This window comes from Ambystoma mexicanum, chromosome 2q (genome assembly GCF_040938575.1).
Source record: "Ambystoma mexicanum isolate Mex_15411 chromosome 2q, UKY_AmexF1_1, whole genome shotgun sequence".
In the NCBI taxonomy this organism is placed as follows: domain Eukaryota; kingdom Metazoa; phylum Chordata; class Amphibia; order Caudata; family Ambystomatidae; genus Ambystoma; species Ambystoma mexicanum.
Window position 1 is genome coordinate 146,703,029 of NC_090924.1, and position 21,418 is coordinate 146,724,446.

Here is a 21,418-nt window from a genome sequence, read left to right on the forward strand (position 1 = left end):
ATAGAACCTGGTGTATTACAAATAGAACTAAGAGGCGGAAAGCAATGTGAGGTGTCAATAAGCAACCAAATACCTGACCTAGCAACACATGCTAGACTGATCAAGCATAGGTACTTAGTTCGTACATGCACAGAGAATTACAAGATGACACACCTAAGTCATGGCTCATTTGTAGGAAGACAGCAACAATGCTGTGTTTTTTTTTATAATAGTACACATGGAAACCTTGATACATTTTGGAGCAGTAACTTTGTTCAATGTAGATGGTGACTTATGGGAAGAACGAGTGGAAACAATAGAGTTATACAAAATTAATAATTTCCTGTGGATCGTAATATTTAATACCTACTGACTATAAGAAAGAACACACATCAAACCGAATTTACAGAAGGATAATATCACTGTGAGTGATCAGAGTTTTGCAGACAGAGAATAGGTGCATGGGTGGAATTGCAGTGGACAGAGAAGGGGTTGATAATCATAGGTGTGTGCCTAGTCATTGTCGTGACATGGTTAGTAGTACTTACAGTGAGAGCACATGATAACATAGAGTAAGTCATGGAGAAAAATACATTGTATGGAAGGGGCTGGAATAAGGAAAAGGATAATGTACAGATGGGTCGAGTTGGAGGTGGAGATAGAGGGCTGAAATACAAGAGAAAAGGAGAGAAGAAAAGGCTGGTAAGGAAAGGGGAAGAGAGAGTTTATTAGTCACCCAAGGGCAGTTGCTTGAAACTCAGAGACCGGCTCTTGGGAGTTGGATTTTGGTGATCGTCTTGTCTGGAAATAGATAATAAAAGGATGCTCTCGGGCCTACGATGGGGAGAGCAGTGTTTGAAAAAGCATGATCTGCCAGAAAGTGAGTCAGAGAAAAAAATCCACTACCGGGGAAGAAGAATCAAGTGATGAATAACCGAGATCTGAAAAAATCTATTTCAAATTCAATCGGAAGGTTTTCTTCTAATTCAGAGGTTTTAAACATAACTGCCCATCTGATAAAAGGTGGAATTGGCAATGAATAAAATAAAAGCACAGAGCTTTGAAAGCAGAATTAATTTTTTCATATGTTGACTAACTTGGTACATTAACTCGCGAGTGAAGCACCATAGATATGTTGTTTCTCTTGGGATTTCAATGCTGCACTAAAAGTTTACATGTGTATGAAAAATAATAATTTCATTTATATATTGGATTCTGTGAGTGATGTACTGTATAACCGAGATTTTAACCGATAACAAATTATTCTTGGTGAGATGTTAAAATTATAATATAAAGATGTTTAATAGCGAGAATATTTGAGCATTTTATCTGCATCATTCGGTGAGTGAAATAGTATGGTGCAAAATTCCTAAATACAGTTCGAAGTCTGTTAATGCCTCAACTTAGATCCAACAAAAGAAAAAAAGGACATAAAGTGGGAGAAACAGGCAAATAATCCTCCAAAGTGTTTTTCCGGATTGTTAAATTATCTCTGATAGAATTTCAAGTGGGGTTGCCAAGTCAAATTATTGATGATGTGACAATGTTAAATGAAATATATAAATATGGTTGCCATGTATCAGTGTCACACATAAAATCATATTTATTGGTTGCTAATATAAAGGGGGACCCTCTACACTTCATCAGCTTTTGGCATCTCTGGGCTCTGGCACTGGAACAAGAACAAAGGAACAGACGCCCGGGAACAGGTTCACAGTCATCTTTAATACAGGTTCAAAAAGACATACTGGAAGGCCCACAGAGCTGCTGCAATCAGCTCGCATTTATAGGTCTTTTTCAATGATGCAATACTTTCATTCAAATTCAGGATACATTTGTGAAAGGTCCCATCAGTCAGAGGAAAGCGCCCCCTATCCTTTGATTGGGTGGCTTGTCTGTCACTCACAAAGCCCACATTATATCATTTTGGCAAGCACTGGCTGACTGACATATGGACTGATAAGCTTATTTTAGACTCAGCTAAACATAATTACATATCCCTCAACTCCTGCCAAGAACCAATCCTTATCTGCTTCTCGAGGTAGTGCCAAATTTAATTGGCAGCTCATACTGTGAAATACTTCATGAGCTCATTTTAATTGTTGCCAAGAAAGCAGCTGTCCTGTCTAATTGGTAGCTTTCCCATGCATTTATCTGGTTTACTATAAATCATGTCTGTTTTCCTTGTCACCATTTCTAAATATACCATCCCAGACGTGCTTATCTACAGTGAAATGCTGCCAAAGAATATTTGCTATCTGCATGAGTAAGGGTTTTGCACACCTGGTCTTGTGACGCCATTTTGTATTTGGCATCCATTTTAGAATCTATCTCAGCCTGTTCAGCCTCGCTACCAGACAGTAAGTCAATTTACTTTTGAGCATAACTCATTTTCTATCCAGTTTCTGGAATATATTTTTACATATTCATGATGTGCGTGTAATACCTGAGGTACCCTTCACTTCCTTGGTAATTTTGACCCCAGAAAATATATGTCGCCCCACATGCACCCTTTTATCTTAAAAACACACTACTATTTTGATTTGTGCAATACTGGAAGCATTGATCAACCTATCATGTTATCTGTGCTCAGTTTGAGGGTGTAATGGGGTTGGATACCCTCATACACTCCCCCTCTGGTCAGTATTTAGACAACCGTTCAACACACGACCACTACACCCAGTGTCCACCCTCCCCCATATACAGTGTACCTATACATCCCCGTCTCAGTCACCCCCTCAGTGTGATGATTTCTCCCGACATGGGTGGTATCATAAAAACATTTCTACGGAATCAACAGTGTCTTAAATAAGTTGGTACTTTCCTAATCTAAAACATATATGTATCTCCTTTTGTCAAAAGATTATTGCAACGTTTTGCCCTTTTTGAACTTTTATGTGTGTATCCTCAAAGAACAACTTTATTTGCTTATATATGAATCCCACCCCCGTTACCCAATTAAATGTAGACATAACATGCTAAACCGGTGATTTCCTTGTGACCACCACAAGAATTGAGAGAAATCATTCCTTGAGGGAATCCACCTGCCCATTTCTTTTCTGTTGCGTTCACATGCTAAATTATGTGTTTACATCCACTTTCTCCCACCCCACAACATTCCTTGTTTCTCCTTGTGTCGCCATACATATTTTCTTCCATCAGTACATCTTCCACCAGATTCATCTTATTTTAGCTTATTCTACATCCACAGACCTTCGTTATTTTTAGTCCATTTGTTTACTTGTCCAGCAAGTTCATAGGTCCTTTAACTGCACAGACCAGTTCCTTTGATTTTCATTGGGCCTCATTAGAAGTTTGGCAGTAGCCTTGCCAGTTAAACCGGCAGGCTGCCGGCAAAATTTCCGGCTCCCGCGAATGGGCAATTACCAGGTCATTACTGCCCTGCCGGACCCGGTAATTGCCCATTTGCGGGCGCTGGAAAAAAGATGCTCCCCATTCCCATTCGGCCCCATAGGGCTGAATAGGAATGGGGAGGTAGGATGCATTGGCACAGTTTATAACGGTGCCGTGCATTTGACATGCTGTGCTCGCAGGTGCCTTTCTGCCCGCCAGGTGTGACCTGCAAAAAGGCACCCGCAAGCACAAATCATAGTTTACTGGTCCAGTTTGGCATGCTTACTGGTACTGTAGTTGCCGGACCGGCAAACTTATAATGAGGCCCATTACATTACAGGTTAAAGGTGAAACCGGCAGACTACCGCCAAACTTGCAATTTTTTCCAGCGACCAGGAATGGGTGATTCCCGGGTCATAACAACCTAGGTGGACCCGGTAATTGCCCTTTCCTGGGCAATAATATTGGCGGTCCGGATGCAATGGCACTGGTAAGCTTACCAATGCCATTGTATCCAGACCGTCATACTCGTAATGAGGCCCATTGTCTTTTACATCAAAGAGTAATTGAATTCTCAATCCTTCTGATTCGAAAAGGCAGGAAAAGGGAGGGCATTTGATTGTTTCTGGGGAACACAAGGATGGGGGAGTCTAATAGGGACAAACTTTCAAAAGCAGTTGCAACTGGGCATCTGGCTGCCTCCCTCAACCTTTTCTCCCTGATCACAGGAACAGTTTCCGTCAATCATCTGGTGTGTAGGTATCTCTCGTCCATCTGTAATATAAAACTGAATGAGTTTCTTTTGAAAAATAAGTGTATTTTCTCATCAGAACTGCCTCCGCAAACGCAAACCTTAAAAATACTTATGTGTTTCTTTTGAACATTCCTGCCTCCTAAATAATCTCTACTGCATTTTCTCTTTTTCTAATAAACTAGGATGGCTACTCCTTTCTCTGTTTTCAGCATCTCTTGGTGCTACTTTATACTTAATACGTACTGGCTGATACCTGATTGTAGCTATGACATGAAGAATATGCATCTTTGGTTTTTCCTGCCATAGCCCTATTTTTTCATGGGCTTCTTTTTCAACAACTGCATAGTGCACTAAAGGAAACATTTCCTCTGTGGTTGACATTCTCAAACCAAAGAGTCATGCAGTCTCCTTATTTATGATAAAATAATAAACAACAAAACAGACAACATAACAAATTCAAAAACATTTTGTTGAAAAAAGGATGTGTATTCTTCATGGACTCCCCTTCTTTCTTCTTGGTGCATCTGTAGCTGAAGAAGAAGACGCTTGTAAGGGTTCCTGCTTCCTGTAGAAAACCAAAATAGAGGCATTTTATCAGGTTGGCAAATCAATCAGTTATTGCCTCAAGGTGGACTTTTGCTCTTTTCTTTTGATCAAAAATGTTTACTGAGGTCATCTCTTGAAACTCTTAGCCCACTGAAATGAAGACCTACTTTTCTGTCGCCAAAGCTATGTTGGTACACATTTAAATTCCTTTGACCTTGCCATATGTGTTTGGTGTTTTCATTTTTCCTGCTATGCTGAACATTTTCTCTTCATTTTCTTTTGAAGTCCTCCTGCTGATGGCAAAGGACTGCAGTCTCTACGTTCTTTGCTGTGTTTATTCTGTAGAGATATAATTGATATTTTTCGTCGTCCTACCTACACTAACCTTGCCTACCCATGTTATTGGGAACCCAGCATTGGTTCTACTAAGTGCATGCAAGTGTAACAGATAGGCATATATCATTTTGCCTATCCTCAAAACTTGATGCATTTGCTAAATGCACCTATTCGGCATTTCCCTGTTACCAGAATTACAAACAAGGTTACTCCACCTTCTATCCAAAGTCTTCTCCATTCTCGTTGTTAGATATGGCCATGCTTGTATATCTTATGCTATTGTATGCTCACCCTTGTTTGCACCTTTTGGGAAAATGCTATCTATTTGAAAGACTGTATCTCTTACTGTCTTTCTTATGTACTCACCTGAGTTTTCTTACTCCTAATAATGATCAATAGTTTGTTCACACACTTGTTGTGTCAACTTGATACTTACCTAGTCATTTATTTTCTACTTGTCCACTAATACCTACCTTTGTCATAGAATAATGTCTCTTCCCATTATATTGCTATACTCTGCTAAGGCCATGTAGACATTCCTCCTGTGCTCAAAAACGACAATACTTTTCATCTGTAAAATATAAATCAACATCATCATGAACATATAAACAATGGTTTTGTTACTTACTTTTATATGTTCTTTTGTACAGTTCTACTAAAGGTTTCCTCATATTTGTTAAACTTCACTATTCGATTGTAACCAGCACCATCCATTGTGCTTATTGTGTGAAAATCTGGATATATTATCCAGACCTTCTTCCATCATCCTTGTCTCTTAATGTTATTCTTTGTTCCTTTATTGGCACCTTCTGTTCCCTAGTGTCTTTTTCTGCTTTAATTTCCATTCATTCAGTAAATCGTTCATCAATCATTTTTTATGTATTTACTTATTTATTTCACCCCCTGAATTGTCGTCAATCTTTTAGTTTTGAACTTCTTACTTATGTGCTTTTATCCTTATCTATTTATGATTATCTTACATTAATTAGTCTAATAACAACACAAACCTCTCATTTTTTACATATTTCTAATCCCTTACATGTGTGTACTTTTATTTGAATACATGCCTTCTTCCCTACTTTTATTGTGTCCCCCTACTCATTTCAATAGACCCATGTCATAAGGGCTGTGGTTCACAGACATTTGGCACTCTCTCCAAGTCTTCCTGAAAATATACTGAGCGCTGCTGCATCATTGCCACATGGAATAAGATGTCCCTTTTCTCTTTCAGTGTGTGATGCTCCTAAAGAAAAACCACTTCATCCTCTCTTAAATCCTTTCTAAATATGTCATCATCAGTGATGTCAATCAATCTAGACCCTTCCTTGAGAACTATAACTGTCCTCTATGGTCCACTCTCATTGTCCATTCCTTTGACCATTTCAATTTTCTTTGTACTATGGCTGCTTTAAACTCTAGAGGGATTATCTGCCCCCCTCTTTGTCCATAGATATCTATTGTCTGAGTAAAAACTCTTCAGGTATCCCCACAGTCCTCCCCACTAAGGCAGGTAGTCATGTTAATAGAATGCTCACCCTATGATAAGAAAAATCTCTGGCTCCACTGAAACAACTCACAGAGCCATTTGCCCTGTGAATGCCAGTATACATTTGCCATGTTTAAATAGTGTTTTCCAAGAGCGGAAGCACACTATTCCTTGGTCAATAAATAAAATCATCATGTTAAGTTTTGTCATTAAATCCCTTCCCAAGATATTAAATGGGGTCTATCGCAAATAAAACAAAGTATCAGTCATGTCACACTCTCCTACAGAGACTGGTAATTCATCAACAAAAGGAACTCAACCCATAGCTCCAAAAAAAACCTGATCACCCATGTCAATTCCCACCATTGGACACCTTTGCTTCTTTGTTCATGGACGTGCAGTCCCAGTGTCTACTAATAAAGCAAAGATTTTGCCTCGTACTGTCACATCAACCCTTGACTCCTCTTGGGGGTCTAATATCACTGAAAATGTTGAACAAATCAAGTCGTCCTGTGAGCTGTCCTATTGTGGGTGCATGCATACTCCTGTTCCTGCAAAAGCATTTCCTCTTACCATAGTGGCACCTCCTATTCTGGGTGTCAATACCTATTCTGTAGTTACATATCGCTAAATCTGCATGGGGGCTCGTTAAAACTGCCCCTGCAGTGAATTAATTTGCACTTGCTCTAGCTGCTGTACCTGTTGCACTCTCAGCGCTTGTGTCTGATAAAATGCCTGATCCTGGGCAAACCCTTCCCTAGTCTCTGAGCTATATGCTGGAGGATAAGCTGTCCCCCGTCTTGAGAATTGTCAATTTTGTACATATGCTTGGCTCCTGCATGTGCACGCAATGTGCCCTGTCATCCCACATATCCAATACACAGGAGGACCCAGTCTAACTAGTGCCCCCTGGTTAAACCCTCCTTGCATATTCTGACTCTCATTCTATATATTCTGAAAACTGCTTTGATTATTCTGAAAAAACACATTTTCCTTTATTTCCCAATCCTCTATCTTGTAGCACAAATCAATTCCCTCCTTGGCCCAACTGGCGATTATTATTTGCCTGTGATGTACCTACTGCTTGCTGCATTCCCAGTCCTTCTCCACTTGTCAATACCGCCCCTTCTATGGCATATTTTGACATTTTTTTCTGAACTAACTTGGCTTCCTCAATTTTCTTAGCATTGTTTTTCTTTTTATCCTCCTCCTGTAACAGGCAACCGTAATGTACTATAGTGCACTGTATCTCAGGTTACGGTTTCGCTTCCATTCCTACTTGCATCTTAAGTTCTTAAATTCTTAAGTTTGAGTTCTTTGCTCTTGAATATAAGCAAACAGATCCTCATCCTCCATGAAAAAACAAAATCTAACTTCTTTTACATCATATTTTTTAGAAAAACATAATATCCCTAACTGGTGTTTATAATATAAAGCAAAAACACCCTGTATGTATGTATGTGTGTTCTTATTGCAGTAATGAATTCCTTCTTCTGACTACATATGTGTGTTTTTATGTGCATTGATTGCCTGTACTTCCACAAAATCATGTGCATGTATGTGTGTGTGCATGTGTGCGTGTATGTGTGTATGCATGTGTGTATTCGTGTATGCATGTATGTGTGTGTATGTGTGTGTACATGTGTGTATGCATGTGTGTATGCATGTGTGTGTGTGCATGTGTGTGTGTGCATGTGTGTATGCATGCGTGTGTGTGTGTGTGTGTGCAAGCATCAGTCCGATGTCTGCCAGTGTACCCAGTTTTCTTAATTTAAGAGTAAAGTAGTGCTTTGTCAAATTCTTTAAGTCTCTCTGGTTATTTGGTCTGAGGTCTTTATTGATAATTCCATCTAGCACAACAGATGCTTCAAGGTGCTAGAGCACAAATGTTCCACAGGTCTCATCTCTTTTTTTTTTTTTTAAACGTATCTTTCAATTTTGCATACACTGTCATTTCTTGCTTGCTCCTACCTTTCCCAATGCGCCCACCCACTTTTTCTTTCATACTATCCCGAATGTGAATACCAATCACAGTTCCATGTTTTGTTCACTCGCAATACTAGGGTTGTGTAATTGCAGCCCCTACCTCCCATTGTGTCACCCCGCTCTTTATTTTCTAGACTACATCATGGCCTCTAGTTCATCCAAGTCAGTTTTCACTCACACCATCGGATTGAATGCCTTCTTTATGTAATCTACGTATGGATCATTTACCGGTCGATATCTCACCGATAAGCATTTTCATACATGGTTTCAGAAAGCCAGTCAATGGCCGGAAGAGGGGTCATTTCATTTAGACAAACTGGTTGTCTTGCTTGCCACCTTGGAGCAATTAAAAGCTAGAGTAACACAAGATCAATGGGTTGCTTACTTTGAGGAAGCTAGTAAATGCATCAGAGATTCCCAAACAAGATCCCTCGAGAACACACAGGTCAAAACAAGAGACAGAATTAGAACAATACAAACATTTACCAAAATGTTTACCAACATTTACCAAAAGCCGGCCAAAATAAAACAACAGTGGATCCCAGCACACCCACCAAACAAGATGTACCTGGTGCTCCGCCTGAACATTTTCCAGGCAATCTCCCACCATACTCACCTCCACAGGTGATTATCACTCCTGCTATCCCAGCACCACCCTCCCCGGCACCACGACCCTGCCACCAGTTTATCTGCCACCCCCACCACAGCCTCTCCCTCACAATATTCCCCACATTGGACATGCTCTGTTGCCAGACTTCCACCTCAGTCAACCTCTGGCCCCCTCCCAGCAGTCCGTGCAGATGACATGCCTACGATGCACTCACTCCATCGCAAGTCTGACTCCATCATGCAAAAATATCTCACTGAACTGTCAGAGTTGCTGGCAGTCTCTCCCAGGGCCAGTACTGATAGGCATGCACTTACCAAGCAAGACATTCAACTGTCACATACCACCATTTTTGAACCCCCATCTCTCACAGTCGTTGAACACCCTGCTCCCCAAATGGGCAACACTGCCCTTATGCCCATTCGCACATCCGGCGAACCTCAGCACGGCTGGTGAATGTACACACACCTTGGAACTCCACAGAATCTCTATCATATTGCACAACAATTCCCGTCCCTGCCTGACAACCCGAGTGCATTCATAGAACATTTCAATACAGTGATCACTTGTTATGACCCTACTATTGCTGACCAGAAGCAACTACTCACACCGTCCTAAAAGACAGGCTGTGCAAGCAAATTATTGATACATTGCAATGGCCAGACAACTTGGGAGACAATGTAAATTTCAGAGACACTGTACAGCTCTTTGAGGACCTCATTACAGTGAAATATCACGTTAAATCAGACTACTCCAAAACAGCAGCCTCCAAACAAATGCAAACTGAATATCCTTCTGACTTTTAAAGCCACACTGACTAATTCAATAGATATTATGGTATTTTAAATGCAGGGCAACAGGCTAAACTGTCTCTGGTATCTAATTTTGTGACACACCTGCTCCCCGAACTTTCAAATAACATTCAAAATGTTCAGATAGGATGGCAAGCAGAATCCACTGAATACGCACTTCAAGCTGGCCAGCATTTTTATGACAAAACGAAAGTCTAGAACAAGGTGGTGTTGCTTGCCTCATGGTGCTACAAATACAGCATGCGCAACAGAAAACTTCCTCAGTGGCTCGGGGACGCCCGGGACTCCTTTGCCAACCTTGTGTTCAGCCACTGGCTACTTTTCCCCAGCGTCAACAACAACAGTTTGCACAACCGTCCCCCACCCCAAAAAAGCACAAGCTGGTCAATCATTTTGCAGGTATTGCAAGCAGACTGGACACCTCGTTTAACAATGCCCAACTAGGTCACCCCAACCATGACAGTATGGTCCCCCACCTTCACAAAATCACTTAATCACCCTGCAAATTCTGGTTTCCAACCACCTCCCCCTCTCCCACCTCTCCTGCCTTCCTCACCCAACCGTGGTTACCAGGATATGCACATCTCCTATGGCCCTCAGTAGGATTGCCAGAGGACCTCTGCTGTGATATCTGCTACTTTGCTCCCGATGGACAAGTCTGGTCCATTATTAAAGTGTAACATTCAAGGAAAAAGTATACATTGTTTAGTTGATACAGGGGTCAGTCGCTCCATGCTTCGTGCTGCTGAATTTCATAATTTTCAGTTTCTGATGAAATTATCAATGCTGTGGTTATCTCTAGAACCATCATTCCACATCCTGTGTCAAATGAGTTATCTGTCTCCATAGGTCCCATTACAGACCAACATGCTTTTCTACTAAGGCCTTGTTCACCTGCAAATCTATTGGGTATTGGTCTTTTATGCAAAATGTACTGTACCATTTATTGTGCTCCTGATGGCATTTACTTAGAGGTACCACAAAATAGGCAGGATGACTGTCTCTTTCTTTGGCCCCAATCTAGTCCTACGCAGTCTCCCTCCCTCCTCACACCCACGTAGTCCACACAGGTAAAATAGCACTTTGACTCACAACCAACGCCCATGTGGGCTTCTCATGATAATGATGTGGGTCACATTCTTACTGTTAAACCTGTGCGCATCACTCTTAATACTGATGTTCCTTTGCCAAGAATACCTCTGTATAGGATCTCCCCACAAGCTGAGGAAGGAGTCAAACCTGTCGCTACCTCACTCATTGACCAATGCATTCTCTACTACACCAGAAGTCAATGTAATAATCTAATACTTCCTATCTCTAAAAAGGGTACAGACAAATGTTTTGCTTATGACTTAAGGGCCCTTAATGAGGCCCTCATCCCCTCCCATCAAGTTTTCCCTCAACATCCTTTCATGCATTCCTCCCACTGCCCCATTTTTCACATGCATTGATCTGGCTTTGGCCTTGTACTCGGTGCCAATTCACCTCGATTCACAATACCTCTTTGCATTCACTTACAAAGGAAGACAACTTACCTACAGATCCCTCAATATGGGCTTCGTTGATTCCCCTTCCTCTTTTCCCAGTCACTCCAGGAAGACCTCAAGGATATCACTTTCGCCAGAGGGTCCACCATGATTCAATATGGGGACAACCTCCTTGTAGCATCACCCTCCTTTGAGGCCTCTCTTTCAGACTCACAGGTTCTCCTCCCCACCCTTGCAGCCAAAGGCCACAGGGTCAACAAGAGCAAGCTCCAACTGTGTCTTCCCACAGTTTGCTATCTAGGGCATGACATTTCCCAAGGTGTCAGCTAGGTGTCTCGCCCCCTCCCGTGTTCCATACATCCCTGTCACTAAGAGACACTGCCGCTCCTTTAGAGATGAGCAATTTCTGCCACAACTGGATCCTTCAATATGCCTCATCAGTAGCCCAATGCAGAAGATGCTCTTAGATTGCCGCCCGACAAACGTATTTGGTCGACTGAGGCTACAACTGTCTTTTCTAAAATTAAGACTGCACTCTACAATGCCCCAGAACTCAGCCTGCCGGGTTACTCCAAATCATTTACCCTGTTCTGTGATGAGAAAGAAGGATACGCTTCAGGGGTACTCAAACAGAAGCACAGAGACATACAACGCTCAGTGGCATATTTCAGCTCAAAGTTAGACACTGTAACCTCTGCTTTCCCCCGATGCTTACGGCAGTGGCAGTGGTAGCTCTCCTTCTGGCCAAAGCAGACAACATCACAATTGCACACCACATCAACGTTGCAGTGCCTCATTCCATATTGCCCTGCTCCTTAGGGATCACACCCTCCACCTATCTCTACTAAACCAACACCACCACCAACCTGACGCAACATATTTTCATCTTCATCAAGGGGAGATTTGGCAGAGTATTCATCACTGTCCGGGCACTTGTTTCCTCTGTGGTCGATTTGCCTACCAATGACTTCCCAGAGCAATTCCAGGGGGCCTGTACCGTTGAGTTTATTCAGCCAGTGCTCTGCCACACCCCACAATTTCCAGACTCCCATATTAGAGGCCATTTAGGTAAACGCTCAGTTGCAGAATGGTTTCAAGGGTTGCTATGGTTCCGGGTCCCTTCCATCGGTTCCTCCTTAATAGGGCAGACAAACATTCTCTCTCTCTCCTCCTTGAAAAAGTTGCAAATAACACTGCCTGGGCTCTGAAAGTAAAGAATGCCAAGCAAGTGGCTCTCTGCACCATGGTTCTGCAGGATAAAATAAAACTTGATTACATACTGGCAGCACAAGGCTGTATTATGGGACAAGAATGTTCCACATGGATTCCAGATAACTCCTCCCAGATCAGGGACATCATCACACACCTCCAGGATGTTGGGAGCACACTCCATGAAATTAATGAGGGATATTCTGGATCCCTCTTTGTTTGGATCCAAACTTGTTGGTGACTCTGGGTTCCTCCATTTTACACCAGATTCTAATCATTCTGGTGATAATTATTGCACTCACCATGTTAGGATGCCTCATCCATTGCCTGTTTGCTGCTGTGCCAAACCGGCATCCCTCCTACCCGTGGAGGCAAAACTATTAGATCCAGCAAAAGAAAAAGAATTATGTGTGGTTCTGGGCCTGCTCTCCGAAGAAGAAATGAATACAATTCTAGGCGTTAGAGCTCTTGGCTTGTCTGGATCCAAACTTGTTGGTGTCTCTGGGTTCCTCCATTTTACACAGGATTCTAATCATTCTGGTGATAATTATTGCGCTCACCATGTTAGGATGCCTCATTCATTGCCTGTTTGCTGCTATGCCAAACCGGCATCCCTCCTACCCGCTGATGCAAAAGTATTAGATCCAGCAAAAGAAAAAGACATATGTGTGGTTCTGGGCCTGCTCTACGAAGAAGAAATTAATACAATTCTAGGCGTTAGAGCTCTTGGCTTGTATGATGATGCCCGCATACAGGAGTTCTCAATAAGCTAAGGGGTATGTTATACTGACTGCTTGTGCTAATCCTATGCTCTAGAGTCTTAACCCTGTCTCAGGGATAACCATACGAGTGGTTGATGTGGCAGGACTTCTATACTATACTATGTTATACCATGTTGAGCTATCTATCATGCTTTAGGCACAGGCTATTCTATCTTTGCTCAGCCTGAGGCCACGCACATCTAGGACCTGCTTGGTAGAACTTTCAGGCTCCCAGCAACAGCTACTAGGACACGTTGCATCCTCCACCTATGCCCAGTCGGTTTCCTCCACAAGCCGCGCTATCACCATATATGGAATATAACAGTTGCTTTCACATATGCCGCTTCGCTGTAATGCAACAGAATGTACCCAGATAACCACCTATCTGTAAACCAGCTTTCAGTTATTGAAATATTTCAGTACCGTTTTGGAAAGTACCACCTGGATGTATGCCAATGTCATAAGATATCAGTGATATGCCTTTATAAGCTGCACTGCAGGGACAGAACCTCAGAACTCCTTCTGACAACAGCTGTGACTTGTCATAATGCACTGACCCAAATCTCAGCTGACAATTCAGTGTATTGTGTCTATTTTCTGCCCAATAAGAAACTTGTTTTATTCATCAGTTTGGCTTCATATCTATTATTGCATCCTCAATAGTTTACACACATATTCCAAATATCACTGTGACAAAATGAAATCTGCTGTGCAGGAGGATGAGGAGGAGTATTGGCTAAACTGCCTACTAAGCCCCCAATGTCCACAAAGTACCAATGACTCCAATCATAAATGTAAAACATGCCCAGCTAAAAAATATTGCTTCTTCACCTTGTCAGAACGTCGGATGAGGGAAGAGTATACTTTGAGAAGGAATGTGAATGTCATATATTAGTTACCCAAAAAGCAAAGTACAACAGTCCGAATAAGAGGAATGTCCAGTCAAGGTTCCTTAAATATATATATACTTCAATTAAACAAACCCATGTACAAATAGCTATAGAATCACCATAAAACCCACCTCTGTAATGGGAAGTCAGAAAAATGCAGAGTGCAATGGTGTCTCACTCCAGCTGTTCAGTTGGTAGGAAAAACAGGAAAGTAATCAATAAGGAATTTAATATGGATATGTCTCTCAGTGGAAAAGGGTGCAAAAGGAACATAGCCATTCTCTAGGTCCCCAAAAGGGGGACCAGGGACGGTTCATAGTTCCTTCACCCAATGTTCGGCGGTTGGCAGCGCCAAGCCAAGCTTCTAGTGTTTGTGGGTTGAATCTGTGTTGAAGGTGTGGAGTCGCGTTGATCCAGATGGAAAATCGGGATATCGAGTTGTTTTAAGATGGTGGAGGCTGTGTCAGACAATTAGGTCAAATGGTTCAACAAAAACCGTTTGACAATCAAACGTGTTTCGAGACGATCGGTTGCACCGGTTGGGGTTGAGGAATGGTGCTGTGATCCAGTGGTTCGAATTGAAGTGCGATGCAAAGTCCTTGTAGTTTGATGCTTGCTTCAATGCAACAATTCCAAGTCAAGGGAACATTACGCTGTTGCCTTAGCTGGATAGGTGATGAGGCTCTGCTGGAGCAATACAGCATTGAGCAGGTTTTATGATGCAAGCATGTTGGTTTGAAGTTGAGTAAGGTCCAAAGGCATCACCGGCTTTTCCCATTTGCTCAACATTGATGAAAGTGTTGCAAAGGTAAGCGGTTTTACAGTGAAAACAGGTATCCTGGCTGTTCTGGCACTGTGAGAGCCACTGCAGAGACTCTAGGACAGGGGTAGTCATTTCATGTTCTGCTCTCCCATCCTATGGGTGTTTTCAAGCAGAATTGCAAATCCTGGTACTAGCAATTGTCACCCCCAATGTGCCCTGGGAGTGAGTATGGAGCAGAGCTTGCCTCTGAATTCGAGCATTCCTTCTTCACCCCAGTTGCTGAGTGCTTTAGAAAGTAATTTGTCCCAAAAGAGGTCAAAATTATTTCTTTCTTGAATCCTGGATGGTTCCAATGTGAATCAAAGAAAGAGTTGAAGACCCCCTCATTTGCAGGCAAAGGTTCACAAGTGAAATGGACAAAAGCAAGCCTACTTTAGGAATCCCTGGTCTTTTGAAGTTGTGCTGTGCCTGCCTGCATCAGACCAAAAGTGCAATGTGCTTAGGAAAATGGCAGAGAAAGGAAGGCAAAAGAGGTACAGAGAGTAACACGATGGTGGAAACCTTCCCACTTGTGTTGTGCTCCCTTTGGCTATACTAACACCTCCCTCTTCTCAGTCCCATAAAATCAAAGGCCTTTCAGTATGCAACACCCTAGTGTGAGGCTATTCCTTTTGTGGAGGGAGTGCCCTTTAATTCCCGTTTCCCATGTCTTGCTGGAGATAGGTATTACCAGATCTCACAAACCATCTAAGAGGGGCAGCTTCCATGGCTACAGTCCTGCTTGATGCTGCACAGACAGTCAGTCTGGGGCATGGGGATTGCCACACAGCCTGTCCACAGCTTGCCTGATCTCACAGTGTGGACACTTTGTTGATACACATAGCCTTGCCCCCCTCCCTCTCCCTTCTCTCTCTCTCTGCACTTTCACGTTCTGAATGCTCATAAGGCCTGGTAGGTCCGCCTCTATCTTTCATTGTCATAATTAATTTTCATTCCCATGTTCCCTCCCTGTTGCCCTGTGGGTGCTTTGAAACACAATTTACTTGTTGTATAATAAACTAACAAATGCACAATACATACATTAAATAAATAAATAATGATCCTGGTGCAGAATTGCTAATTATATTAATTACCAGCCACCATAACTCAGGTGTGGCTTATGTTTAAAGATTATTACTTCCAACAGAACAGTGATTTCTATGTAGTTTGGTAACAGGGGTGCATATTTTAAATGTAGGCCCTGAGCTGAAGTGACTTGACTGTATTTACAGCTATCAAGAGAGGACCTCTGACCTCTGAACTTGCTTTGTTCCACTGGAGAGCATGCACTGTAGCTCAGGATACTCATGCTTTTGGCATGGAGTTTACTGAAAGGGGGGTCTGGTTAGCAGACCTTCCTTTCTGTGACAAAATTACCTGCATAATGTTTTTAATATTACAATTCAGAAAGCCATAGTTTCTACACTCTTGCCAGATTGCAATCCTTCACAATCACAACTTTACTAATGAACGCAGATGTGCAAATCCTCAAAACCAAGCAGTATTATTTTTCACTTCGCAAACAGGTAGAACTTAATAATTGGGAGGCACATGCTGTGATAATTTAATCAAAACTAATCATATTTTACATTCCCAATTTGGTGTAAAAACGGTGGCATGCCACTTCATTATATGCATCAAAGATTATGCTATCTATAGTTTTAAATTAACCTGTGGGAAGTTACATATTAGACAATGAGGGAACTCATGGGCAGACTCATATAACTGATATTGAATGAAGAAATTCAAAGTCTAGCGTTGCCAGCTATTCTATCAGTAAATTGAATTGATATGCTAAGGACTGGCACACATACTGTTACAGCAAAGAAGATGATACAGATATATTTTTAGAGGTGAAGCAAAATTATTTGAGGAAAAGAGAAAAATTTTGAAATTGCAGAATGAGAACCTGTCAATGTTTGGGCATTCATAAACACAATGAGGCTCATTATAGATTGCCAGTCTGGAAAGAAAAGTGCCAGTAATAACGTTTATCAGTACTTTTCTAGATCCCGAAAACTACAAGTTTGCCAGTGGGGATTAGCTGACTTACCTCCAACCAAGAGCTGGAGGTAAATCAGGCCCCCCACTGGCAAAAAATATCCAGTAATTCCACCCCAGGTATTACCAGTGCCAGCACTACTGGCAATTAACCCCATACAGCCCTATGGAAGTCCATGGAATAGGGATTTACCAGTATTCCTGCCGCCTCTAATATACTGGTAGTACCGGGATATCAGTCGGCAGAAACGGTAATACCGCTTGCCAGTTTTCTACTGTATTTACCGGTGGGAACTGGAAAACGTATTCCCGATTTAAACTTGTGTTTAACATAAGTCTATTTTAGCAATTTTTTTAAAAATATGTTTCGAGTTTTTCTTTCGAGTCTCTTAAATATGTCCTACGAATATTTGTTTCTGATACATTGGATTTTCTTCAATAGGAATTATGTTTTCTTTTCCTTTTTTCTTCCTTTAATTTCTCCCCAAAATGTTTTTTGGCCTTAGTAGTTTTCTATTTTAGATTTTGCTCCAACAATATTGCTTCTGTTACTCTGTTACTCTGTTATATTTTTATTTAGATTAAACAGGGTGCACTGTCTGAGGAGGAATAGATTTGCTAGCAATGAATGACAGCTTTTGCCTTAAACTATTCATAATACCCATCTAGCAGGATTTTTAATGACAGAACAGACGCAATAGGGCATGAAGGCTCAATTTAAAGAAATTGACATATTAGTTTTCCATGAGGAACATTTTTAATGATCTGAGATATACATTGTGTATATTGTTTTTATTTTTGATCAAAATCAACAACTTTACTATTCGTTGAGTCCACAACATTCTGTAAGGCTTAACAGATAGATTTGTAGCAGTTAGCAGATAATACTCATTGTTGGTGGCCAGGCCAATAGACTGAGCTACATGTTCTAGCCTAGCAGCAAAGTGGGTTGATTCCTTTCTTGGGCCCCGTAATGCAAGACTTGCCATCGAGGAGGCCAGCTCCTCTCCAGCTGCCATCACCTGTGGGGTACTTCTTCCACTTTAAAAGTCAATTCTTTGCCCAAATCAAAAGAACCGCATTGGGAGCCTCGTTTGACCCAATTGGCTAATCTATACATGTCCAAATTCGAAGAACTATTCATACTCACGCCCAATGATCCATATCGGGTGGCGTTGTGTCTATACAAGAGAAACATAGATGACATTCTTATAGCATGGGATACTAGAGAAGCAAACATTGAAACCTCAACCCCAATTTTAGGTTCACCATATGTAAAGACAACAAATACATTAAATTTGTAGACCTTGTCATCAAAGAGATTGATGGTTTCCTGGGAAACAGTCTACAGAAAGCCCACTGATCGAAACACCATTCTACACCACCAAAGCTACCTCCCTTAGGCACTCAGGGACACTATTTCCTTTGGACAGTTCCTTTGAGTGAGAAGAAATTGTACCCTTATACAGGATTTCAAAAAATAAGCTGATATTGTATTTAATAGGTTCCTGGACAGGGGCTATCCCAGACATGCATGCAAAAAATGTAGAAAGAGACTGAGATTCTCAGACAGAATTAACCTCCTGGACAAAACATTGAACAAAAATAAAATATCCACTAGGGTATCTGTGGCAACCTTTAATCCTCAGAGCAATGCTCTAAAAAAATGGATCCTTAAAAATTGGCATATCCTTCAAATTAAGTCTCCAGATTGGGAACCTCCCTTATTTGCCTTTAAAAAAGGAAAACTTCAAAAGCAGCATCTAGTATCTGGGGAGGGGATATAGTTATGGGGTAGTAATAAATAAACCTCCCTCACAGCCTCCTGTCTCCTCTCCAGCTCTGCTGTAGCCCGGCTTTGCAATCCCCTTTTCTCAAGTCTGTTATTGTCATTCTCTTCTCATTCTGTACCAGCACAGCGTTTCACTTAAACAGTCCCGGCATTTAGCCGCTGGATCGTTGCCTTGGAATCCTTGCGGTTTCATTGCTGCCATGGCAACATTCCAATTTCTGTTTGCACCCTGTCTCGGCATGGAGTCACTGGGCCATTGTCATGGAATCTACGCAGCTTCACTGCCGCCATGGAAATTTTCCAACCACAGTCTGTTGTGCTCCTTGGTCCAACTAATGTCATAGCCCTGCCCAGGAATGCACGACATAACGTGATGTCGGGTGTCATGCGTTTGTCTTCACTGCAGCACACGCAGCATTTGTGGACTCTAACCAGAAGTGATCTTGAAACCGTAGGCCCTTCAAGACGAAGTAACATTATCTGAGGTGGGTTGGGATGCAGATCTTACTCATACATCAATAATCAGATCGACTCAGGAAGTTGGCAAAGACATAACTGTTTTATTTGCAATTGTCTAAAACAGGGAGTACAACGGGCATCAACAAATGCTGCAAAAGTATTCTCTCTCTCAAGGGTCTGAAAGCATCACATGCAAAAACACAACTTTATACAAAAAAATTCATCATCACTGATGTTATACTATGGCAAAATAAGAAAACCTATGGGGGTTTATGATAAGCTTACATGGAACATCTAAGTATACTTTCTATGGGGTATGGGATCGTGATCTGATCTCTAAGGTCAGGTGGACAGCTATGCCCCCCCCAGTGCAAGTCATCTTCTGTGTCATACTAATACACAACATTTTATTGGCTTCTCGAACTATAGGGCTCTTTGCTACGTGGCACTCTACAATTGGTTGGCACGCTTGTACCCTTTGGGAATATTCCACTTGCTAGCAGCACACAAGCTGGTACCCCAGGTGCTGAAGATTTGGCTTGGTGATGCCTCCCGACTCAATTAGCCCAACATCCATCATCACTCCTGCGGTCTGCCATTCATTTAGTTCTTTGAACTTGGCCTTGCAAAGGATCACTGTGCCTGAGAATAAAAGGGAGTGCAAGCATGGGTTTATCTTCTGGTTTCGCTGCAGCTCGCCCCAAAGTCTATTTTCATCTGACCATGTGACAGGACATCCCGTTTTGAGCTCCTTCATTGCATGTAATACTATTATATGAGTAAAACCTGGCCCATCTAGTGTTTTGCCATTACACCTCAAACAGGAGCTTGGCTTGTTTCTCTTGTTCATTCTATCTCCTCGAGTAGATAACCAGGCTCTTGGCCACCCCAACTCGTGTCACTGGGCCAGACAAGCCTTCTCAAATCTTCCTATGCCATCAGCTGTTTTATTCAACTGCGCCACACTTTCAGCCCTTCCATTCATGGGGTCCAAGTTTGCTAAAATGCGTTGTGGAACATCCAGATTCTATACACACACATGTATATATTGGCGGCACTGCCTGGAGTATAGCCAGCCTTATGATTACTTGGTCTACTTGCGTTACTGCTTTTGTACAATTAAAAAACAGCTTTGCATTTTCTTCAGTGCTTCTCTGCACGTGCAATCTTCATTTTGCTCCCAAAGATGTTGCTTGATTGTTTGCTTCGCCATCAGATTCTATGAGGTGTATTCACCTTCTTCATTGGCATCTCTTCTGGGTGCATCATTTCTGCTTCATGTGAAGTCACCAGTTTTCTCTTTCACTCATCTTCACACTTCTTCAAGGACCTCCTTTAAGAGACTGGCATTTCTTCGCGGATACATCATATAGGGTTTTCTCAATGGATACCTTGTTTCAAGGGCTCTTCGCGGTATAGGTACCATCACTGGTGTTGCGCATGTCACAATTTCTGACTGCCAACATATAGGCAGAATGGGGGCGGGACTTCCTGCAGAGGCACTTGGCTCTTCCTCTATAATCTCCTTCTAACGGCCAGATTGTACAGTGTAGCGCCGTTGTTACTTTTCCAGTGCATTGTGTGGCTTTTCCCTGTGTTTTGCAGTCTAAGCTACCGCAACCCTAATAGGCTTTGGTCCTTGTGGCCTGAATCATGGCTATATTGATATCTCTATCAAACATCGAGCATCTAACACATCACGCCTTTGTTTGTTTCTTATGGGTCTTTTTCTGGCATATTTCCTTTCAGGGCTCTGCGGGTGATCTTCTGACACCAACAGAACACAGTGCACTTTGTTGATTTAATTAGAATTGTTTATTGTCTCACCTAGCAGACTGCAAATTATGTGATTTCTGTTTGATGTTCTCCTGTTTGTTTTCAAGGAGATTTGTCAATGTGATATCATGGTTTACTACAACATAAATCTGGTCTTTTTGGTTGATGATTAATTTGTTTCACCACACAATATTGCGATTCAAGAGGGGTATATGTTACAGAACCCAATTGAACAGTATAAGAAGCTTATGTTATAATGTCACTGTACATCTTTCTCCTTTTTGCCCTCTGTTCTTACACATTTTCACATTCTTTTGCACACGCTTTCTTAGCTTGTGTTTTTTGTGTGTTTTGATCTTTTATTATTCACTGGATATGTGC

The 21,418-nt window shown here is 41.8% G+C and overlaps 1 long non-coding RNA gene across 1 annotated transcript in view; it reads right to left on the minus strand.

The window, feature by feature from the left end:
• Nucleotides 1–1,683: 1,683 nt before the first annotated feature.
• LOC138568924 (uncharacterized) overlaps nt 1,684–21,418 on the minus strand; it is a 28,067-nt gene continuing 8,332 nt past the window's right edge. Inside the window, exon 2 of the long non-coding RNA XR_011303002.1 lies at nt 1,684–4,652. This is a non-coding gene — a long non-coding RNA (uncharacterized lncRNA). The remainder of the gene's footprint in view (nt 4,653–21,418) is intronic.